The sequence below is a fragment of the Lichenostomus cassidix genome, chromosome Z (genome assembly GCF_008360975.1).
Source record: "Lichenostomus cassidix isolate B80296 chromosome Z, HeHo_3.0, whole genome shotgun sequence".
NCBI lineage: Eukaryota > Metazoa > Chordata > Aves > Passeriformes > Meliphagidae > Lichenostomus > Lichenostomus cassidix.
In genome coordinates, this window is record NC_139511.1 from 49,640,558 (window position 1) to 49,664,528 (window position 23,971).

The window sequence follows — 23,971 nt, forward strand, 5'->3', positions numbered from 1 at the left end:
GAAATGGTATCAGAAGCTTTATTAAAGTCCAGGAAGACAGAATACACAGTTTTTCCCTCTTCCACTAAAGCAAGTCATAAGAAGGAGTTCCTGTTGGTGGCACAGGACCTGCCCTTATGAGCCCGTGTTGGCTGAGCCTGAACCACTGGCTGCTCTGTATGTGCTGTGCAATGGCACTCAGGATGAGCTGCTCCACAGCCCTCCTTCCAGCCCTTCTTGTGAGCGGGATGCCAATCTCCGGTCACGTCGGACCTCCTCAAACACCCAGGAATGCTGGTAAATGATGGGAAGCAGCTCAGTGACCACTTTTACCAGCTCCCTTGACACCCTTGGGGGAATCCCATCAGTCCCACAGACTTGAGCAGATCTAAGTATTGTAGAAAGTTGTTGACTTTTCCCCTTGGGTCATGGGGGCTTCATTTGGTTCCCTGTTTCTGTCTTCCAGCCTTCCAGCTCAGAGGCCTGGGCACTCTGAGAACAACTGGTCTGACTAGGAAAGACAGAAGCAAAGAATGCACAAAGTACCTCAGCCGTTCTTCACTGTTTAACACTAAATTTTATGCTACATCCAATAAAGAATGAAGATTCTCCTCAGCCCACTTTTTGGTGAGAATATAAGTATAGAAACTTCTTGTGTTATTTTTAGTGGCAGTAGCTGGATTGAATTCCAGCTGGGCTTTGGCCATTCCAGTTTTCTCTCTGCATAAACCCATGACATCCTTGTAGCCCTCCTGAGGGATGCACTTATATGAATATGTGTGTTTGTGGACATGTATCTAGCCAACCCGGAAAAGGTTAGGTTGGAAAACTAGACACATTTTCCCTCTATCAGCCATGACATGTTGATGCTATTTATAACATCCTTCTTGGAAGTGATGGGTGGAGAGCGTGAAGGTGAGTGGAGTACTAAGTACACTCCTATTTCTATTTCAGGAAGCTCCATGCTGGATAAACCTTCTTCTAAAGATAGATAAAAGCACATCTCTGTGACCTAGTTAGGCCATGGGCAAGAGAAGGCATCTTAAAAAACTTCCTGCAAACAGATTGCTTCCTTCTGATGCTGCAGACTGAGTAATTATCTTTGAGATAACAATGTGAAGCTATAGGCTCAGTGACAAAATTCTAGGACAGAAAGTTTAGACTAAGGGATCAAACAATGCATGAAGAAGGAGGACTAACTGAAGGAAAAATTGAAGGATTCTAAACTTATGGCTCAAAAACCACATTGGATAGAGGGAAAAGATAAACTAATTGCTTACAACTTGGACAAGTATTTAATAATTATACCATGATTCTGCTTTCAGTCACTACCTCACTGACTGGAAATAGTGAACATATATATACACAGAATATCAATTCATGTAATCATAGAACATCCTGATTTGGAAAGAGCCCCCAAGAATCATCCAAATCCAACTCCTGGCCCTGCACAGGACACCCTCAAGCATCACACCGGGTGCCTGAGAGCATTGCCTAAATGCTTCTTGAGCTCTGTCAGGCTTGGTGCTGTGAGCACTTCCCTGGGGTGCCTGTGCCTGGGCCCAACCACTCTCTGGGTGAAGAACCTTTTCTTAATATCCAAACTAAACTTTCTCGACTCTGCTTCAGGGTCTTTCCTCAATTCCAGTCACTGGTCACCAAAGTAATGAGGTTGGTACCTTCCCTGCCTCTTCCCCTCATGAGGGAGCTGTAGACTGCAATGAGGTCTGCCCTCCAGTCTCCTCTTCTCCAGGACAAATGGCCTCAGCTGCTCATCATACGGCTTCCCCTAAAGGCCCTTCACTATCTTCCTTGACCTCCTTTGGTCACTCTTTAACAGATTTATATCCTCCATATATTGTAGCACTCCAAACTGCTCACCATGTCTGTGTGTATGCATATATATGTATGTATTATATGTGTGTGTGTGTTCCATCAGAGAGGATTTTTACTGGGTATTCATCCTACTGTTTCCTTGTAACCCAAACTCTCTGGTCAAAATAAGGAACAGTTAGATCTTGAAAACTCTTTGGGTACAATTTTTTGTTATTAAAAAGGGAGAAGGGGAAGGGAATCCCCCGAATATTGAAATATTCTTCACTTCTTTCCAGAAGTAAAGAAAAAGTTTTTAAAAATCCTTTTTAGCAAAGTAAACTCACACAATTTGAACATAATGGTTATAGATCAAAATCTTCCCCACATGGTATGTGCCTCAAACATCGTTCAACTTTTGTATCTCATTATTTCCCAGCAATAATGGTATAGAATTCTTTAGAAAGTCCATAGCAATTCAGGACCAAAGATATGTTATTTACTGCTTTTGTTGAATTATTGAAATGCTGCCAAAACCACACAGAAATGACAGTGAGTTGTGTCTAATTGCTCTCTAGTTCTTTGGCTGCCAGTTACTCCCTTCTTCCACACACAGTTTTGTGCAAAGTTTCACTCTTTCTGGACCACAGAGCTATAGAATTCCTTGAAATTACTAGAAAGAAACTATTTCCTTGCACTACTAACCTTTGCTTTCACTGAGCATATGGGCTTATTCCAGTGGCCACAGCTACAGGCATCGCAGGACCAAACCTACAAGGGAAAGTGTTTATAGTCAGTGACCAGCACAAGCAGCATAATCCAATATAAGAGCACTTAGAAGGAAAGGGAATGTCTAAATATGCATCACCTAGTTGGTTTTTCTCCCCCTTAAATCTGCCAACTCCATAATACATAAATTAATTTCTTCTTTCATTCTGGTAGCAAAGCCTTGCTAATTTGAATGGAGGCATGATCTTAACTATGTCCAGAACTTAATTCCATAAAAACATGAGTTCACAGGAATCCGTAGAAGAGAAAACAGATCTGACCCCAATGAAAAAAGTAGGGAGCAGTCCCTTGTTCTTTAAATAACCTCAGAAGAGAACTTTGAAGTTTAAATACAGGTCCATAGTACTTTTTTTCTATACAGCTCTAGAGTAGGAGATGTCATTTTAACACTCCACAACAAATGAAGCAGGGAGGGATTCCAAATTTAATATTTCTTTTTGCATTTTTTTGTTTAAATATTTATATTTATATATATTTATACTATTGATATTATTTATATTTCTATTTTTATTTATTTATTTGTTTTGTATGAATATTTATATTCAAATATCCTTGAATATTTGGGTCCCTTTAAAACTTCTTTCTTTCTACAGGACTTAGTATTTAAAATGCAGTGCTATGTAGTGTGATTCTAAACATTGGATGGTCATTAAAAATTCTAGCTTTTATCAGTAATATATCAGCTACTAGGTTTTGAAAACTTCGTCTGGAAAGCTCACTGAGACAGAGATTTTCAAGCTGTATTGGCCCTTTAACATAAGACCCCCCCTAAACTGAGCACACAAGAGCTTATTAAAAAGTTCATTTCTGTAGAAGAGACAAACATCCTCAAATTTTCTTTCTTTAAGTAAATGGAAATATTTTGAAAAACAAAATTTTGAAAAACAATATTTTGAAAAACAAAACCACAAATTAGCTCTTTCTGCCCTTTCAAAACAAGTAAAGAAATGTTACAGTGAGTTGAGATATTTACTGAGGAATTTCCAAAATAGAATATCTATACAGCAGCTAATAATCTTGTTAATTTCCATGAAGGAGGAAGAGAGTTTAACGCAGGATATGAATCACCATTTACTTTCTCACAACCACTCATTTCTAACACAAAGAATTAAAGAAAGTATATAAATGATGCTATTCACTCTACAAGCAAATATGTTAGGACAATCTCCAGGTAATATCCTGTACTGGAGTCAACAGTAAATTTTCTTAAGACTTCAGTAGAATCAAGATTCTGCTTCCTGAATGAAAGTACTGTCTATCTAAAGACTAATAATATGTCCAGCCATAAAAATGTGACATTATGAAATTTCTCAAATTTAAACGCTGACTACCATTATTCTGATTTTTCTCTTGGGCAACACAATTGTAAAGCCAGAAATAAGGCTAAGATGAGTGAAAGTGATATGACAAAGGGAAACAGGTTACATTATTAGGTTTGCACTTATGTTTGCTCTTTCAGGAGAAGATGAAACAGATGAAAGTGGATGAAGTCTAAAGGGGGCCAAATCAGCTGAACAGTTTCTCTTATCTGGAAGAGAAATTCCATGTTTAATTGAACATGTAAGAATGTAGAAACCATGCCCTGTAAGAGTGTAGTCTCCTCTCCTTTTGAGGTGTGAAATATGAGCAGTAGGAAAGAATGAAAACTAACAGCTGTTTCTGCTGGATGTAGTAAGGATTAGTGACAAATTTAACATTATTACACTTCTTGAGCTAAAGTTGAGCAGTTGGTGAGCTTCAGCTTTATTGAACAACCAGCTGGGTTTTTTCAATCACTGATTCTTGTCAACTGTGATTATGGCGATAATTATCATTATCTTAATAGGTTTAATGGGCTCTCAGTCTGCTCTTCCAAATATGTTTTGGTTTTAAATGTTTTCAGTTTTACAGCTGTTGAACTAAGCAGCAAATTATTTACACAGTTTTCTTTCATTTGCTATTCATGCAAAATTTGCATCTGTCTCAGGGTCTGACCAAGGGATTTTATTATGATGAAATAATTTCGTTTCAGCAGTGAAGTGCTCCCTACTGAATCTACACTGCTTTAGTTATTTGTCAGACTTTGAAAATGCCAAAAATATCTGTACAAAGGTGAATATGTCCATTACCGGTAACCAAGTATTTTCAGGTAGTACATGATTTGATTACCATTTTACTCCTTACAATTTTCCCTGCTATTTTCCTTCAATAGCAGCGTGAACACTTCTAGGAAGAAGGTAAAAAACCATGTCCAAACCCACACCAGAATTTTTCTAAAAGCAGTGTCAAACCTATTATCATATTCTTCAGAGAAGCCCAGGCAAGGTGTATTCTCCACCAATGTTCTCCAGGCATAAATATCCACATTTGAAGCAGAATATTTTGAAAAATGGACTCCATTAACATACACAGAGTGTATGTTAATTTGTACAATCTGAGTATACAAACTGTGTCCATATTATATATTAAAAAAGCGTATATTAAGACACCCAAATCAACCTTCAAGTTTCCATGCTACAACATTTGAAGCTAACCTAAAAGACTATTTACATTTTAAATGAAGAGAGCACTTCTTCTGCAACAGTCTGGAGCTGGAAGAAAAAAATTTGGACTACCTTGTAAAAATAAATATAGATTTACAGAAAGCATTCAAAATCCATGAGTGCAGATGCTGATGAGGAAGACACAAATACAGTGGAAGCTTTTAGAAAAACAGACCCGAGCTGTAAATAATAGTCACCGAGTTTAGTCAAATCCTTTTCAATACAACTTCTACAAACTCTTGTTTTCTCACTCTCACATGCATGTAGACTCAATGTTAAATGAAGTCCGTGATTTAACCATTACCTTAATTGTCTATGGAGATCTAAGACTTCTTGCCACATGCCTTTTATGAGGCATATGTCTGCTTAAATGAAGAATGCTATCAAGATAAAGATATTGCCATAAATATTCCTCTTCCTTTTTTGGATTACCATCACTAATAGAACTGGAGTTGGAAACAAGTAAACAATTGTTCATGAACATGACCTGGAATGATTAAAAATGAGAAGTGGACTAGATCAGGTTTTTTCTTCCTATCTTAGTATGATAGTACTGAGAAGCTCACTGTCTTTTCACTTCTCCCTGGGAAATTACCTTCATCTGCCGGTAGCAGGCTTCAGGATAAAACTTCTTCTTTCTATCAACAAATGTGCGGGGGTTTCTCAGTAAAAGCTTGGTAAAAGAAAAGTGATAACCTTTTTAATTCTTCCTAGGACATAATCAGAGCTCACTAAGGCTTGTGGGAAGACTTCTAATGAAATCTGAAAGTAATGTTGACAGTTTGCCTTGTTATTTCTTATGGGTTCTGTTGCCCAATGAGACAGGAACCCATCTATGCCACAACCAACTGAGGAATACACTTATATCCTCAGAACAAACGTCAGCAGGTGGCAATCTTTGCAGACAACCTTAATGGAAATCAAAAGAATTTAATTGATTAAAAAATCTGACAGCTTAACATGACAGAGTAAATAGATGCTACAAGAATGAACTTTCAAGGATAACTTATTTATGAAATAATATTTATTCCCTTAATTTTTTTACTTTAGCATCTTCCTAGCTTCATGCTTGAAGTTTGGTCATTTTAGATATTCCTTCTGGTCTCAGGGCTTTCTATCCAGCATAGCTGAATTGTTTTTGTCTGGGAGCTGGCACCAAAACAAAGAAATTAGTCTTCTCAGAGAAAATTGTGCAGTAGAAATAGTCTCCCTGTATTGTCTTTGTTTCTCCCAAATTTTAACATTTTAACTTGAATAATTTTTGTTTTACATTAACTGGGAAATACAGAAATTTAACAAACATACCCATTTGCCTGCACTGACTATAGAGTAGCCTTTGAAATTATCTTGGATTTGTGCATAACTTGGGTTTGTATTCATTTTTAGTGAGCAAGACACTATGAGACCTTTCACATGAGTAAAATTACTTTGGTACTCATCAAAATAGGGCAAATGCCTCAAAACATTATCAAAATTATACACATTCACATCTGTGTAACTTACAGATAATTTTTGTTTTGATAATTACTGAAAGTATTAAACTACATTTTCAGATTTCCTCTGCTCAAAGTCTGGAGCAGTCCCACCATGCAGGCTGCCAAAGCTGGGATATTGTTTGTGGCATCAGATGTTTTTATAGGGTAGTTTGTGGCATAATTTGCTTTTCAGTGTTTGCAATTATTAGATTTAAACCAAAAATAATTAAGTTGGTGGATGCTGTTGTGAGGCAGCTGCAGATCTATTTCTTCTTCCCAGTATGAGTGCTGTGTTGTCAGTTTAGCAAAATGGTTTGCTATCTATCCCTCTTGTTGCTTTTACGTGTGCTCTGTCCTTACTCCAGGGACACCTTTGCTATCATTCTCCCTGCTCTTCTCTGCCTAACGAGAGTGGGTGAGGCTGACAGAGCAGTATGACCAGGTTACCCACTGATCATCTACCCTAGGGCCTTACTGGCAATTCCCCTAGCAGTACTTGAGCCCTGTGGATCTCTAATCATTTCAGGCTATGTACAAAGTAGTTTTGGAGCATAGTTTAGGCTGCTGTTTTGGTTCTTTATTTTTTCTCTTTCTTATCCTCCTTTTTCCTTTTATTTTCTTTTTTTCTTCCTCTTTATGAGTTTTCTTAGTTCTTCTCTTATATGTTCTTCCCTCTTCACTTCTGTATTCCATCTGTTGCTCACCCTCTCTCTACTTCTCTATTCTGTTTGCTAATACAGTCAGCAGCACAGAGACAACCTGAGTAATGAACCGAATGTTAAGTCCACAGACTCTGAAGGGTTAGCTGTTTACACAAAGTCACTGCAAACCACAGCTACACATGACGGGGGCCTGTGAGGCAGAGAAAGTTATCTGGTCTACAAGTGTATACAGAGACCAAGATTTTATGTCCTTGGCTGAGCACCTCCATCTGCCTGATTTGCTGGTTCCAACATGGAATTCAAGGCTGCATTGGAGTGGGAAGGAAGAGGAGAGGGAGCAGCTGTTTGCTGGCAGGTCTCTACCTCTGGGTCCACAGTGTAGCCCAGCCCCATCTCTGCCCACAGAAAGGTGAGCTCTGGCCCAACCTTTTGCTTTTCCCCGTTCCTTCACAAAAACCTTCTAAGTGTAGCCAGACACAGCTCCTCTATCAAGGCACATGGGCATGTAAAACCAGACATGTCAGCTCAGACTAGCAGTATAGCTAACTCAAGACACTGGGCTTCTGAAGAATACAAGAAACAGGAAGGTGTATTATGTCAACTTTTCAGCATGATTGTAAAGCATCTTAAAAAATTTCCTGAAAACAAATTGGAAGGGGTTAGAGGTGTGGGTCCAAACTCCTAGGGAGGGAAATAAATCAGTCTCCCATTTTGAGGCTGTTGTATTTTGCCCCAGATTAGATGTTGCCAGTGTATATTCAGTTATATGTAAGTATTCTTACGGGCCTGGGTTCCCAAGAGCATTTGGGCATAGGTATCTTGCTAAGCTCACAAGATCAGGTTGGCCATTTGGAGCACACGCAGTAGAAGAGTTTCAAATGGGCAAAGTGTAACTGGTGCCAGCAGACAGGGTGGAAATGCCATTTGATCCTGCCCTCACTAGGCATTGGAATTGACGACAGATTGGCCAGCTCAATTAATTACTTAATTGAACAACTCTCATCATAACCAGACGACTTAATTTTCTCCCTGACATCATCTATGTGGTATTGAAATAATTATGGAATATCTGGGTGTAGCTGAGAACAAGATTTGGGATTAGACTGCTATGAGGTGATGCCAATTAGACAAATTTCTTCCTTTTCTTAAGTGGATAAGGTGCTCTCATGTCAGAGGCTGGAACCATGGATGTGTCCCTGCCTTTACAAAGTACGCGGAGTCACTTTAATCACTGTTGATAGAAGTCCTATCACTCCATCCCTGTTTCCTGTCTATCCCATATCTGCCACTGCAAATTAAAATAATACATTTTTGGCACCATAGGAATCCTATGTGTTAAATAGTTTTTCCTCTGGAAAATTATCAAATAACATTCATGGAGCTTTAGGATTTTGTTTCTCTGCATAAAGATATTATAAGAGACAGGGTGAACGGAAGAAAAAATGAATAATATAAATATTAGGAAGGATTTGGTAGTAAAATAGTGATGTTTGATAGAGTGTGCAGTACTTTCAGAACACTTCGGATATAATCTTTCCACCTACAATGCACAATCACTAAACACTGTAAACAGTACAGAGAAGGTTTGAGCTGTTATTTTAAGAAAAATAACAGAGCTATGTAGAACATCCAAAATTAGAGTGATCAAAAAAGCATGCCCTTCCATAACCCTCATACTTGAGCTGTTATTTTGAAAGCAAACCTTTCACTGGCATTCATGACCTTTAAAAAGGAAATACATTGAGCTTTCCTTCCTACTGTAATCCCAGTGTCCTTATCACCTATATGGAGGCCAGAGAGATGGTCTATTCTCCTCCCTTCTCTTTGTTATCTTAAAGGGTAGCTAAGGACCACCTCCAGCTTGATTCTCCAAGCCAGCCAGCTGGCTCCTTCCATCAGCAGTTAAGGGCACCTCCTGGGTTTCACATGTACCTCAAAAAAGAAAGTATAAGGTAAAATATGCACAACATGATTGGAGAAGAGCCAAGGGAGAAGAGGATTGTATGGAAGACATTTCATAAAAAGTTTCCAAAACAGATTAAGTTTTAATGAAAGGCTAGTTTTTCTTAAATGTGGTTGACTATTATTTGTCCTCAGCAGGATCATTGCTTTTTGTATTTCTTTTGTGCTCAATTCCTTGTTTCACCCAATTCAAAACTCATAGTGAAACTGAAGGTTGCTCAAGTGGTAAGTATATGTGTTTCAGTAAGACATGTAATATCCCATAAGAACTGAAAGAAGAGGTTTTCACCCAGAAAGTGACAGTAGTGTACATATATATATGTATGTGTGTGTGTATATTTATGAAAATATATCCGCTACTGAGCACGTCTCTTGGTGTACAGTTATTAAAAGTAATTACCAGATAATGCTTTCCTATTCATTTAGGAAAGATTAATAAAATTTATTTCAGCTGAAGTCTGAGCAGATTTTTTGCTGGAAAAGCTGCTTGGCTGTAAAGACTGATTAATCCTTATTAGCCTCTATTACTTGTAATTAAGCTGGCTTAGTAGTGACTTAGATGTTTCCCTCTGAACCAAAGTACAGTAGAAAACAGAGTAAAGGAATTAGACATATCACTGCTATTCTTAGGACACCATTGTGTTTATTTTGTTGAGACTCAGCTAGAGAAAAATAAGAGTCATTTCAATAAGACAGAGTTTAAAAAGGCTCTTCAGGCAAATTGCTGAGGCATTGAAAGGAACTTCTTTTGATATATCTGTACTGTGATTAGAGAGTTTGACTTTCCAAACTGCCAGAGCATAAAACCTCTGTTAAAGCATTGAAACTGTGTTGAATATGTATTTATGGTCCAGAAAAATTATCACTTGCACATGCATCTCTCAACTTCATTCAATAAGGGTTCATTTTTCAAAAATCAGTTTACTTAGTTTGGACAGAAATGTATTTCCTTCTTCAGTTCCAACACAGAATGGCATTTTTGTCTGATCATACGAAGTACCTGCATGAAGTAATTTAAGATACTTTCCTCTCTGGCTTTGACCTTCACTTGTGATGCCAAACTTAAATCTTCTCCTTGACTGAACAACAAAAACACTTTCCCTCTGTGATCCACAAAAGACACCCTGCATATTGGTCTTAATTATTTTGTTGAGTTCTAGAAAGTTTTAAAAATAAGCACTACTTTGTTGCCAAAACTACAGAAAATATGAAGTTCGAAACAAATTTTATCTTGCTTCTGCAATTTCTGTCAATTGGAAAACAAATTCCTACAGTAAATATGGGGGGAAATTCTTGAGGTTAATTATTTTAAACTGAAACAGCTTTAAAATGCTAGTTTTACTGAATTCAATAAACTAGCATATGGAGTGGGAAAGACAGCTCAGAGTTGGCCAAGTATCGCCAGCAGTTACTGGAACAGAGACCAGAATCACAAACAAATGAGAAATTATTTTTTGCCCAAGGGAATAAAAACCAAAAACCCCCCAAAAACCCCAAACAAACAAGCAAACAAACAAAAAAAACCCCACAAAAAACCAAGAAAAAAACAACACAACACAAACCAAAACACCCTCCCAAAAAACAAAAAACAAAATAAAAAAACACACACAAAAACCAAACAAAAACAAAAAAATAAGAAAAAGACAAAAATAAAAACACATGAGTGACAAGAAAATCAAAAATTTTTAGAATTCTGAACATTTGTCAAACCACTCTAGTACTAATCCTTCATCATGACTGATGGCAAAGCCTTACTCCAGATACTAACTCTGTTCAGATTTTCATCACAAGGAAAAGGGAACCAAAAAATCCCACCAAACCAGTGTGACACTACAGCATGACTAGGAATGGCCAACCAACATTATAAAATGAAGTTTTGTGAGAAATCACCTTATATATTAATATAACTGTCTCTATCAATCCTACCCCACAACCCTACCCCCAATCATTCTACCCAGACTTTTTCCCTGGAAAAAACAAGTATCACATACAAAAACCTGGAAAGTTTAATGGGAATTATTGCTGTCTTTTAAGAGGAATTACAGCTAAAGCTCTGGTCTGAGCATGATTACATTGCCCTGTGAATTCTGTTATGACTTACTGTCCTAACCATATTCAGTGCCTTCCAGTGGGAGCCTGTTCATTGTTTTTTAGCAGGAAACTAGTGAAAATCCTTGCAGCAAGTCATTAGGGTGAGTCCTGAGTCCTGATCATTTTCCTGCAGAATCCAGTGATAGCCACTAAATTGCATTCTCTACCCGTGGCTGAAGTTTAGGTGGTGTTCAGTTTCTGTGGGATGTGAAAAGATCAATTAATGTATTTGTAATGAAAGACTAGTATTTAGATTTTTTCTGGTAAAGGAAAGGAGTTGGTCAGCACCCTTTCTTTGATGTATGTGACTCTTTCTGTGTCATCCTGACAAAATGCTACCTGCAGACATACAAAATTCTTCTAGAAATCTTGGTGACTTCATATTGTGAGTGCAGCATTATGCATAAAAACTGTTTGATATAGCACTCATGCTGGTGTGATTCCTTGCTGTGGTTCTATAGAAAAAATATTTTCATGCATATTTATGTTTGGGATGAGTTTAATTTCTGGTGAACCTATGAACAAATTGTTGTCAGCTTGCTCTCCCAGGAGGTCCTCTACAGTTTTCTGGAATTCCTATCACAGGACAATGGTTTTGGGCAAATACAGGATAATCTTCACAGCATCAGAAATCTGCACTAAGGAGCTGACCAAGTGTGGGCTGATGCCTACCAGATGGTTCAAACAACTTCTGCTGTTCCTTAGAAGCTGACAGATTAACAGGTCATCCCTTCCCTTTCCACCTCCTGATACTGTTTTCATTACACAGGTACTCTAAATACTTTTAAGAAAAACCAACTATTGAAAAAATTATGCTAACTGGAAGTGTTGTATGACAGACACCTCCTTTTCAAATAATGCTCTCACATAATTTTTCCCTGGAGCTTCATAGTCAGGAATAGTAACAAACCAGCAAAAAGGAAGACTAAAAATCACAGTGTTCTTCCCAGCCAATACATTTGTGGCTTGTCAGAGGGGCTGGTGTCAGAACTGCTCCCCAAGAAGGGGCAAAGCCACATGCTTCTCTCCCAAAGCCACCACATCTGCTCCTCCATTCTGGGAAGACCGACTTTCAAAAGACATCCATGTAGGGAAATCAGGTGGTGTGTATTCCTCGTCAGGCCTCCAGACAGAGGACTGTGTGAGTCGTGCCTGCTTGCTGTGCATTAGTATCCCTTCTACTACAGCATCATCCAAGAAATACAGCTAGAAATGTATGCACCTTCTCATAGACTTGCTTTCCATTTCAAGTCAGTTGTACCTGCCTCTAGCTCTTAGCAAAAGGTGATGTTATGAACATAGGAGGCTCAGTTCACATTGTAGCTTTTAGTAATTATACCAATCTTCAACTTCTTATTTTTCAGTGCTCTCTGAATTCTAATGCTTCTAATGAGCATATGAGGATGAAAAGCTGGGTGTTTCCTGGTTTACTTTTTTGAGGATTGGCAAGGTGAAAATAGACTTTCAGGAAACACACTTTTTAACCTAAGATTTTTCCTTTAAATCAAATAAATTCCTGCACACCCACAAAGTAGAAGGAAAATGTGTTAGTGTTTTAGTTGTCATAGTAGAAAAGGGAGGGAGTGGAGAGAAATTAAAAATAGGGTGGTATTTTCATCCTTCATTTAAATAATTGATAAGGGTTTTTTTCTAACATAAAAAGCAGGAAATGAGAAATGAAAGTAAAAGAAAAAAAGCAATTATTCACATAATTTCTTTGCAGAACCTGCAGAGCACAAAACCATTTTCTTTTGCTATGATTACTTAGCTTAATTACTACCAATGATATTAGACATTTTCACAGAACATTAAGCATCATTGGTTTATAAGCGAAATGCTGAGTTTTGCTTATAAAGAGCAGAATAACACATATAAAGCCATTTGTTTCACAGAAGCAAGTCAAAAAGGTTTTAAGTTAGAAAGGAACTAAACCAAGTATTAAGTAATGTTTTTCACTGGCTCATTAGTATTTTAGATGTCAAGTAAGACAAACTAGTCCCTGCCAGATAGATATAAAGAAAAAACACACATCCAACGTGCAACTCAGTTTGTGTTTTAATAACTGCTGAGGATTAACTTAGCCCTCTTCATTGGGTAAAAATCTGAATATCATTCATGAAATGTCACTGCATTTCTACAACAATGGAGACCTGCACTCTCCATTTCAGAATATCAGATTTTTAGCAAAAAAAGAATAATCCCAAGTAAACTTCTGTCTCTTTTTTCTTCCCCCCAGACTTGCTTATTTCTTTTCAAAGGCTTTGCATTATTTGTGTCTCTATAATTCTTTCTTCTCCAAGATGAAATTCCTTTCTTTTCAGTGGTCTTGTGACATTGTAAGTTAGATTGTGGAAAGCTACTGCACTTAAGAAGAAAGCAACTATTTGGTTTTAATAGGTGGCTTATTTTTAAAAATTGGTTGAGCTATAAAATTAGTCCCTCAACAAATGAATAATTTGACAATTATCTGTAGCAGTCTCACAGCATTTGCAAGGACTGTTTGAAGAAGCAGTGTGATTGGATCACTTGCTACTGAAGAACATTAGTTGGTGCTCAGAAACTATGGATCATTTTTTATCAACTAGTAAGTAAGATGTTACCTTACACACTGTTGCCTTACATACAGATTTGTGCCCTTTAGCCACAGAAAAACCCTATTACCTTGTTCAGCCTTTACTGTTTTTGTTTTTTGTGGTGCCATTCTGCTGGCATAGGAGTGGAGCCGTCCACTCAGACATCTCTCTGCACCTTTGAGTCTTCACAGTTGCAAAGATTGTAAACAACCTAAGTGCTGTCTGAGGTGATCTATACTCTTCTGCCCCAGTATGTGGGGCTTGTCTTGTGTTGCTCCCATGATTCATGTCCTCATGCTTATCCTGTTCTAAATCCTGTGTATCCCTCTGGTGCTACAAGGAACAGCACCTTAAAGACATGACAATATGTTTGTCAGTGAGATGCACATTGTGTCTTTCTGACCACCACTATCTGCTCTGCACCCAGATAGTCCTAAAACAAGGCTCTTGTTGATGAGCTTGTTTTTAAGAATGAAAAACAATTAAAAAAAAAACAACCCTCCTTGAGACTAAAAGATTCTAATTATCTCCCGGTAAAAAATATATATTAGACATGCCAAAATTTTACTGGGGATGTAACTCCGTGATAATATTCTGTATGCAAAATGTCTTAGTAGTTTAAACCATTAAAGGAGTTGGTCCTAAATACAAAAAGGCAATTGACATTTACAGAAATACTTCTCTTAGTTTCTGTTCTTTTTGAACCAGACCTGTTAACTTGGGATTTCCATGGGCTACAAATTGCTTCTGTAACCTCTCTGCATTACTTTCCTAGCTTTAGTTTTCTATTTCTAAACGAAAGCAATATTCTTCTATATTTTATTTCATTATAATTGAGAACACATCAAATGGAAATAATGACTTTAAATAATTCTCTAAGGAAATACATACACTGGCTGACCATTTACTTATTTATGTTATATACATAAATATGGCTATAAGCAATAGAAGCAATAAGACTTTAGTCAAAATAAACACAATCTGTCTCTTTTTATTTTTGGTTTGTTGTGTCAATACTTTTTATAATTTTAAGATTTGAGTCATTAACCATTAAGAGTCCAGTCTCTCACAAATGTTGGGGTGAATAATGGAAAATTCATTTCACAGACATTTAATTTATGCTGTAAATCTGTACCCAATCCAGGCTCAGGCTATACATTTTTCTTCTTGTAAATATCTCAGTGATATTTACAAGTGATCTCAGTAGGTTAAGAATAACATGTCAGCCAAAAAATCATTTTCCTGACACCTCAAGAAAGATACTTGTTCTGTTATAGTCCCCTATTATACTAAATCATATTACAGTTGTTCTAGCAACAGATTATGCAAAATGAAAACAAATAAACTCCAAAGGATTGCGAAAATGTATTTTTTGAAAGTAAACCTAATAGGTGAAATCTAAGAATAAAGTTCAAAACGCAATGTCTGCTTTTTAATGTCAAATTACAAGTAATTCCTTTAAAAATGCTTTTTCTGTGCTCATTATTGGGGATTGGGTTTTAAATTAGTATGTATTGTTTTTGTTCACCTACTATGATTTGAATGAACTTGTTCTTATTTATGTATTTCAGACAATGTCTCAGAAAAGGAATTTATTGTATATATGATCTAAATCAAGAATACACAAATGTTTATCATCTTCAGAAACAAAATCTGTGCCTAAAGGCTTCAGCTTGCTCTTACCTACAAGGCAAACTGAACTTCTGAACTAACCCGACCAAAACTTACAAGTGATTGCAATGGAGACTAACACCCTGCAGTTTGAGCAAAATACCACTACAAACACCGAGTTTATGTACTTTTTTGTGCATATTTGGAAGATTCCTAAATGTTTTACTTGATATAAAAACTGGTATTCCAGTTTTTTTACATATAACTGTCAAAATGGCTGTCCAAATCATCTCTTTAATTTCAATCAGTATGTAATAATGTAAAAATAAACCCAGGTATCCCAAGAGGAAGATGTGGCAAATGATTTTCATCACAAGACCTGGCACACATTTGTTATTAGCAGACAAAAAAATTTTTGTGGGTTAAGCATAACCAAATAAACTATTAATTGGTACCAAACTAGACTGAACAGCAGCATTAAGCTTAGGAGTTCAAGAAACAAGTTATTTCCATCTCCTTTGGCAGAACCTGCTTTGGCTGCTCCCAAAACAAAAGGAATCTACAACTTACCCAGAAACTGGGCTGAATTTGTGGTAGATCATTCCTTCATATGGAAAAACTTGCAGAAAGACACTGGATAGAGTGAGGCAGAAAGTCCTTTCCACTATTTGTTTCAGTGAGGGGTAGGAGCGGAAGGCTGTCCCAGGCTGGAAGCACAGCCTAGGTACCCTGGTGGGAGCAGGAACTGGAGCAGGGCAGCTGTAGCTGCCTGCCAGCCCTCTGCAGTATCTGCCCACCGTTTGCAGCCTCTCTCCCTGGGCTCTGGGCATCCTGCAGAGGATCCTGCATTTCAGAGACTAGCAGCTTCAAGAATACTGAATCATAATGTGAACAAATTATCCCTCTGCAAAGAAATGGACACCTGTCCTAATTCTTGCCACACCTCTGCATTCTCCTTCTACAAAAGACAGAGGGGGATTTTTCTCATCCAGTATTTGAAACATACTCCTTCATTCAATCATTATTTCACATGGCAATTCTGATCATTCTGATCCACTTATGACCAACATGAAAAACATTATTGATGTTTACAAAAGTGCAAATGAGATAAACAGTCGAGTCCATCTTATTACTGATGCGGGTGATCAGCCTCAGTGTTGTTATGTACTACACAACATGAACTTTTTCTTTTGTTTTGTTTTTTTTTCAAGTGAGATCCAGGAACTGTCTTACCACCTCTTAAATGTCACTGTTCTTAGACTAATCATATACACAGATGAGCAGAGATAAACATGTGTAATCCTAAACACAATGCAGTTTGAAGGGAACAAAACCAGCCCCAGTAATTCTTCGCCCAGTATAGCACAGGTTGGTGTGTTGGAGCAGACTTCAGTACTGGCAAATGATAAATGAAATGCATTGATTTGCATATGACAGAGCTCCTCTCTTATTTCAGCAATGGCCCAGTGAATCTTGCTGAAATTGCCAGGATAAAGTTAGTGAAGCCTGTAACAAGATTCTGGTAGCAGGAGTTATATATGCAAAATTCACAGCAGATTATGTTACGAATATTATCAGCCCCATTGGAAATTATTTTCCTATCTTCATAAGTTAAACCACATGGTAATAGCACCAGTATCTAAAAACCAGACTATAGGTATCTATTGCGTAAATAGACTTCCCGTTAATGCATATGGTTATTATTGTTTCATCAGTTAAATGTGTATCTGATTAACTCCTTTTCTCAATACAAAAGCAAATATATATATTGCACTTCTAAAGAGTTAACCAAAAAAGCATTTTACTTAACTTACCAGTTGCTGAAGCTGGAAGGAGTCTTGCCCTAAACTCTACCTGCTCTCGTGTTTGCAATATCTGTGTCTCTCTCCCTCTGTCTCCCTCCCCCCCGTGCAGAGATTGCAGTAAACTTAGAAAACTAGCAGGGACAATGTTTCAAATGACTTAAGAAGGAGAACAGGAACAATCATTTCGTTCTCTTTTTTTTTCAGATGAGTACAGTACCTTCAGAAAGAAGGAAGGAAGGGAGGGGAGAGGAAGTCAACAACCCTTTGCTTTCCTGCAAAAAAATAAGGAAACAGCAGATAGCAATCTCGTTTTCTCTCAAACAAAATGTTTGGAAAAATAAATATATCCAATCCAAAAGGAATTCCTCAAGTATTATATCTGCATTATTGGCTTCATAAAACCTTCTTTACAGCTTGTTATGTGCAACTACATGAAATGAATTTCCGAAGTAGTGGGTAGGAATAAGGCACCCATATCTTATGCAGAACAATTAGCCGTAAGCTTGCATAGATAATGAAGGCTTTTTCTCCAGAGAAAGACTAATCATAGATGTATACACAGATCTTGTTTCCATGGTGATATAGGTAAAAAAATGCCTAAAACCCCTCTTTACTGTGATCACAAGAAAATAGCATATTGGATATTTATAGACTGATGTGGGGGAACATAAAGGGGGATGAAAGGGGTCAGAAAAATGGCAAGGATCATAGCTTGGCATGGCAGTGCAGTAACAAGTAATTGATCTCAAAGAATGGCACTATAGAAGGCATTTATCCAAACAAAACCAATGTGCTATGTTCTAGAACAGATATTTCTTTTCTTTCTTTCTTTCTTTCTTTCTTTCTTTCTTTCTTTCTTTCTTTCTTTCTTTCTTTCTTTCTTTCTTTCTTTCTTTCTTTCTTTCTTTCTCTCTCTCTCTCTCTCTCTCTTTCTTTCTTTCTTTCTCTCTCTCTCTCTTTCTTTCTTTCTTTCTCTCTCTCTGTCTCTCTTTCTTTCTCTCTCTCTCTCTCTCTCTCTCTCTCTCTCTCTCTCTCTCTCTCTCTCTCTTTCTTTCTTTCTTTCTTTCTTTCCCCATTAAACATACTTTGACAACCAGATACTGGCCAGCTGGCTGGAGTTATACTTGGGATAAGTTTAGTCCTTTCTGCTCCACTATGTTTTTGTTTGCTTCTTTCTATTCCCCTAACTTTATCTACCATCTGAAGGTCGCTTATAGTGATTAGGTTGTCCCTTTTTTTCCCCATTAATTTTTTTCATTCAAATGTGCTTGCCAGTAAACACCTTCATGCTGTCTCAGGAGCTATGTTTTTAGTTTGTCTGGTTACTCAGTAGTGAATATAGAGCTGGTCTCAACAAGAAATTCAGGCCAAATTCCATGAAAGTCTTTTGAAAAAAAGCCTTCTCAAATGGCACTCACCTCTACACTCTGCATCCAGACTTTGATCTGGAAGCAATATCTAGATCAATGATGCTGAAAGAAATTGAATTACTGCAGTAAATCCAACTGCTTCAATGGAAGGACAAGTTGGTATTTTATCCCATGGAGATAAATAGAGATTACTATTTCAGTAATCATACAATATCGAGAACTGATAGGCTGTAAACCAACATAGGAAGCAGATCTTTAGCACCTGTGTTCCTGTGCTGTTTCCTGAAGATATCTGGCAATTATTTGGCTGGAGAGGCTTTTATCTTAATATTCAGAAATCTTTGATAATAGACATCAGCATTTGACAGAGCAGTGCAGGTGCTATGAATAATCTCTGGCCTTACAACACCACCAAGGTTTTCTGAAATGGGAAAAACCATAACAGGATGGTGACTTTTAAAAGCAAAAGAATGCAATGCACTTAGATTGTATACTGCAAATTAAGTCCTTAATTCTCCCTTGGGAATGGAAGTGCTAATCAAAGAGGTCTGTTGTGCATACTGAGCACAAGAAAAGTAAAGAGGCATGGAAGGTCACCAAAGTAATGTATTGTCCTGCAGGGTCAGCCTAGTAGCTCAAAACTTTGTTTCAAAATAGTTTTTTATGATCTTGAAGACAGTAACAACTTCCAGGCTATTCCAGATAGTTTATTTATTTGAGAGGCACAACAGGTTAATGAGACCATGTAGGCTGCCATTACACAGCATTTTGTTTCTCTCCATTGAGAACCCACTGCAGAAACATATTTGAAAACCTATCCTGATTAAGTTCAGGTCATTTTTAAGTAAGTCTCTGAGGGTAGGTGGTAGTCTGTGTAGTCCTCTGTGAAGGACTTAATTGTCACAGCTGCCCTGTACTTCTTCAAAGAGCAGCTTCCCTTTCCTTGAAGACTCCAAAGCAAATCAGATTGACACAAATATCCATGAAGCATCTCCAGCAAATTATAAGACTTTGCTATCTCAATTGAAGGAGATTGCATGAGACTCCTACTTCAGCAAAGACTGCAGGAGATGTCAGGTCTTCCTTCACTTAGTCCTATTTCAGGTTCTGTTGTCAGCAGCCTTTCCTCCATCCAAGAGGTCAGGACTTACTTAGTTGCCCCAGCCCAGTCCAGGTAGAGTAATCTTGCTTCCCAGCATGCAGCCATTGAAGTACTTGACCTGTTCTTTTGCAAATTTCTCCTAAATGCTGCCAGAAAATCACAACTCAATGAGGAACAGGCACTGAAACTGTGATTTTCATGCCAGGAAAATACCTTGCAATGTCATGCCTTTTGCATGTAACATCAGTGTGCAATTACTGCATATGGAGGAAAAAAAAGCATGTATAAAATCATTGGTATCTGGAGTCATGCAAACCAAGTAACAGGGGATGACACTATGATATTTACCCAAGTTCTAAGGGACAGGCTAATGTGTTTTCAGAACATTCCTGGAAGAAATGTTTGCCTGGATTTTTACTGGGTTTTTTTTTAACCTTTTGTCATGCTACTGTTATCCAAATGAAGGCACTAATACAAATTCAGAGGGATACAGTGCCAGCCTCAATGCAGTTGGATGAAAAACATTAGGTGAAAGTATTTCCTGGGTCCAGAACAAACTGTCCTGTAAGGAGAGGTCACAAAAAAACATATTATTGTGTTCATGGTCAAGGTAAGTTCTGAAGACCAGGATGATTCCTCTAGTAGCAGTCTGCATGATTAGACTAGATCTTTAATTAGATTAGCATATATGAAGTTAAGACCCCTTTTTTTGTCTTTTTTGCTTCATTAGGAAGCAAATTGTGTTTCACAGTCTCTTTCCAATGATAGCAGGATACTTTCCTGTAAATGGACTGAACAAGTTCAGCCTCTATCCAGCATAATAGAGCGAACACAGAGGTAACTGCACCAGTAATAGTATCCAACTTCACCTTGAGAAAATGAAACCAGAAGCAAAAACCAGAAACATTTACTGCTTTTATTGGACAACAATCACATATATCTTAACTGCCAGTAAAAAAAAATAAGATTAATATCTTCCTTCCTTCTACAGCATACCTGTGGCATTTTAGCTGAGTAGAAATAATACAGTTCACATTCAGAGCCAAAAAACCGCAGGACACCTAATTGCTTTGCATTAGTCTCTCTCTTCTGTCCTTTCCTAGTCTCTTTTCTGCATTGCAGGTTTAACATAGATAGTTCAGGAGCAATCTGGCAGAAGGCTAATGGGACCAGAGACAGGCACAGGCTGAGTCTAAAGAACTGTGCTGCAGCACGTGGAGGACGTAGCTCTAGTTACCAATATTAGGTTATGTTTTGCAATTTATTGTATTGCGACACCATAATCCTGCGTACACTGATATGTATTTCATTTAGTTTCTCAGCTTATAAAATATTAGAATGCTAGCAGATATTCCAAAGGTTTTATTTTACTGCATGTCTTTCATGATTATAGTATGAACAGAGTATTCACGTGAGTATGTGTTTGTACAGCTGAATTTACTGCTGTTTCATTAATGTATATCTTACTTTTGAGATAGGTAAGACCTAAGCACCACTGTAAAGAGCAATTAACATTTGCAGACTATAAGATTTGGACCAACCACATTGTTTGTCAGTTGTTTCGGGGAGAGAAAAGTGGAAATCTGTACCAAAGAGAGTAGTGTTCCTGGCAATAAACATCTTATCACAATTTAAAGTGGCCTTTACAAATTATCCTGGGCCAAGCTCATTTCTGGTAAATGACACTGGCTGCAGTCTTTTAAAGACATGCTTTTCCTGTACCCTGCATGCAATCATCACAACTACCTTTACAAAAACAATACGATCAAAAGCTATTTTAAAATACAATGATCTGATTAAGAGGATGTGTTTTCATCTTTTAACATGTATGATGTTACGAGACCAGGACTGTGAGCCTTTTTCAGGTCAGAGGTGGTCAAGAGCTTGGATTTGGTAAGAATGTTTGAATTTGGTGTCACACTGAAGATCTGTAACATGGGGAAAGTTGACAAAGTATCCACCAAGTTTTTGGGTGCTTTCTCAAAATGGCCATTTGATAGCAGTTTTACCTGCCAAGTTTTACCTCTGCTTAGATTAGAAAATAAATCTAGCATTTGGTCTCATCTTTCTTGGTTATGTTGTTCAATTAAGTATGTTCATGGACTCTGATGTCTAATTAATATCCTCTAACATCTGAAACTACTTAATATGTTTACAGGTGAAGACTGGCATCTAATGTTGTAAAATGTGTAACTTCAGAAAATATGAGGAAAAGGCATGTTTACATATTCTTCCCTGTGTAGTGATGTTTCTTACCTTGTTAGCTCTGATAATATAACTACTTATTCTGGAAGCCTCATATTCTATTCCAAGATTAATTTGAAATTAGTATGAATTTATCTTTTTTTTCAACCACTCTCCAGCTGCTGTCATTTTCATTTTAAATGTTTTAGTCACTTAGCTAATATAGTCTCTGTTTTATGTTAAATGAATGGCAGTATTTCTTTTTGAGATATGTTTTTGTCCTTTAGTTTCTGATACTTTTACCAAAGTATCCAGTCATTGCGCTACAGCAGAACTCCTGTGGGCAATTTACAAAGGCCCTTTCTGAGAGCAAAATAAAGAAGTGCTACCTAGCAGTGCACCTCTGATTATAGCTGCTAGACTGTAGAGACAAAAGAACTCTTGGGAAATAAGTGCTCCATACCCAATGTGAATACTGATAAATCAATTGTGTCTCTTTTTTAAAGTCTTAGTGTGGGAGGGTGAAAGAAGGAGAGAGATAATGGGAGAATAAGAGGAAGGGAGGGAAGGGAGGGAAGGGAGGGAAGGGGAGGAGGGGAGGGAAGGGAGGGAGGCAGGAAGGGAGGGGAAGGGAGGGAGGCAGAGGAGGCAGAGAAGAGGGGGAGCAGGGAGGCAGGGAGGGAGGGAGGGAGGAAGGGAGGGAGGGAGGGGGAGGGAGGGAGGAAGGAAGGAAGGAAGGAAGGAAGGAAGGAAGGAAGAGGAAGGAAAGGAAGGAAGGAAGGAAGGAAGGAAGGAAAGGAAAGGAAGGAAGGAAGGAAGGAAGGAAGGAAGGAAGGAAGGAAGGAAGGAAGGAAGGAAGGAAGGAAGGAAGGAAGGAAGGAAGGAAGGAAGGAAGGAAGGAAGGAAGGAAGGAATTTGAGTACGTTTTTTTCCTTATTTTGTGTTTGGGGTTTGATTTTCTTGTATTTTAAGGTTTGTTTTGTTCTTTGACACTTACGAAATATTACAGAGAGCAAACACTATACTCCTGAAGTCCTCATTCATTTGGTGCTCCTATGGACTTTTGTAAGACTTCCCCACAACTGGAGACAATTGTGTTAGGCCCCATACACCTATTAAAGACTACAGCCAGTAGTCACAATGTAAACTAATTGATTGCATGTGGCAGAGCATATGGATTGACACATGAACTTACAGTACTTCAGAGTTGTTAGCAATAAATAAAAAGACAGTGTTAAGACATCTAACCAAGAATAATTAGGAGAAAAGAAAAGCAGACCTCTTAAGTTTGTTAGATTTTTCTCTCTTCTTCAAAAAGTTTAAGTAGGTTTTGTTTTCAGATCTTACTCTTTTTTAACAAAACACTTTTGCTGAGGCTGCTATTGTTTTGCAGAAAAGTATTTGGTTATGATTTAAAGAAAAGGAAAAAAAGACACCTGCAGGAAAAACTTCTGACTACACTAGAAGTCTTGTCACTGGGATTTCTTCTGCTCTACATTCACCTTTGGCTCATCAGGGCTGCTTGCTTTGGCTCATTCACCGAAAGCATACCCTGATACCACTCTGCTGGCGATCATTCTGGATAAGCATACTATCAGTTTATCCCTTCTGAGAAGTTATCACTCATGCAACAGTGTAGCGAGGTCCCTGAGCATTCCTGAAGAAGCTGTCTTTGTGTGTGCATGCTGTGTGTGTGTGTGTTTTGTGTCTCTGTGTGTGTGTGACTCATAACAGCACCACTTTGTGAGGCAGTTTTAATTACTTGTTTAAAGTTCATTGATATTTTGACTGGCAAGATTTAGTTCTATGCAACAATCACTAAAACGAAGGATGCAAGAGCAATGTAGGGCAGCACTGAAGACTGCAGTCACAAAGAATTATTATCTCTCACCTGTTAGGCTTTCCTGGTTTTGTTTACTGCAGTTTTTTTCATCTCCTGCCAATCAGATTTGAAATTCTGGATGTTTTATCCTGCTGCTTGAGATCGAGCATTGAAAACGGACTTCAGCTAGAAGCCCTCTGGTGACAGGTGCG

General features: G+C 37.8%; 1 protein-coding gene across 2 annotated transcripts in view; it reads right to left on the reverse strand.

Annotated features, from left to right (window-relative positions):
* The window catches only part of ZNF366 (zinc finger protein 366), a 36,050-nt gene extending 18,637 nt beyond the window's left edge, over positions 1-17,413 (reverse strand). Inside the window, exons 1-2 of one of the 2 annotated variants that reach the window (XM_085043736.1) lie at positions 17,291-17,413; positions 2,493-2,562 (exon numbers count right to left, since the gene is read on the reverse strand). The gene's annotated coding sequence lies outside the window, so the exon portion shown is untranslated. Of the gene's footprint in view, positions 1-2,492; positions 2,563-16,046; positions 16,344-17,290 lie in introns of those variants that run through there. The other variant, XM_085043739.1, reaches the window with a different exon arrangement.
* Between the last annotated feature and the right edge of the window lie 6,558 nt (positions 17,414-23,971).